Raw genomic sequence first — 1158 nt, 5'->3', positions numbered from 1 at the left:
ATTTACAAAAAATAAAATAAATAATAATGATACATCACAACTAATTAATTAAAACATAAATTTACAAAGAACAAAAGAAATAATAATACATCACAACTAATTAAACGAAAACATAAATTTACAAAGAACAAAAAAAAATAATAATACATCACAACTAATTGAACGAAAACGTACATAAATTTACAAAGAACAAAAAAAAAAAATAATACATCACAACTAATTAAACTAAAACATAAATTTAAAAAGAACAAAAGAAATAAATTTACAAAGATCAAAATTTATTAGTCTTCACATCTTGAAACTCCAAACGACATGATCTTGAAACATAAACAACAGATCTTCTACTCTCTCTTTCATCTCCTTGAGAGACTGTTGGAATTCTGGATTTCTGCAATCAATAGAATGAAAAGTGCTGTAATCTCCCATACTAAACATCAACCACATTTTAAAGAAGACAGTACAAACAAAATGGTGATGCAAGGAAAAAAAAAAACTAGTTTTCTTCAGCTTCAAAATAGGAAGTTCCTACAGATGCCCTATTATAAAAATTAGTTCAAAATTAGCTTACTATATATGCAGTTTCCTTTATTGAATTAGCTGTCTAGTCCCTGCAGTAGATAACAGTTGTAATCATCAATATCATTTGCCATCCATGATATTTTCATACATGTACAAATAAATGAAAATGTAGAGGACTACACAAATTACTACAGTTACATGTACAAGGGACTACGGCCTTTTATTATCAACTGCATCACAAGACACACCTTCAATAGTCTAACTAGATTCATTCTCACCTTGCAACAAAGTAACAGAAAACAAATCAATGCAACATGGACTCAACACATAATTACACAGGCAAGCAATAGAACAAAGTTTGATATTTTCCTTGCTATTCTTTCTTTCCCTGTTTTATTCTCCTCACTAAAATTATTATAATGTTCCCTCTACAAAAAGAGCCAACATAATTGCATATTTTAAACTCTCTAAGCTTATGGATATTTATGGATATTGACTGGGCAATTTATGGATATTTGGATTACACTCTAGATGTATCCAAGTGTCTTTGTAACACTTGGTGGATACATAAGAAAAAATTGGTGTATGTCCCTAAATAATAAGCAAGGTAAAAATAAAACATAGATTATGGCAGGAACA

The 1158-nt window shown here is 28.7% G+C and overlaps 1 long non-coding RNA gene across 3 annotated transcripts; it reads right to left on the bottom strand.

Moving 5' to 3' along the window:
* Positions 1 to 220: 220 nt before the first annotated feature.
* Positions 221 to 818, bottom strand: LOC121267496. Of its 3 annotated transcripts, XR_005941022.1 has the most exons (3): positions 798 to 818; positions 569 to 608; positions 221 to 388 (listed from the first exon to the last, which is right to left on the bottom strand). It is a non-coding gene; the product is annotated as an uncharacterized LOC121267496 (long non-coding RNA). The 3 variants fall into 3 exon arrangements; XR_005941023.1 differs by lacking the exon at positions 569 to 608; XR_005941021.1 differs by lacking the exon at positions 798 to 818 and having other exon boundaries at positions 569 to 791.
* Between the last annotated feature and the right edge of the window lie 340 nt (positions 819 to 1158).

Source organism: Juglans microcarpa x Juglans regia, chromosome 5S (assembly GCF_004785595.1).
Source record: "Juglans microcarpa x Juglans regia isolate MS1-56 chromosome 5S, Jm3101_v1.0, whole genome shotgun sequence".
Lineage (NCBI taxonomy): Eukaryota > Viridiplantae > Streptophyta > Magnoliopsida > Fagales > Juglandaceae > Juglans > Juglans microcarpa x Juglans regia.
The sequence above is the reverse complement of the archived record's forward strand: the minus strand, read 5'-3'. Positions and strand labels throughout refer to the sequence as shown.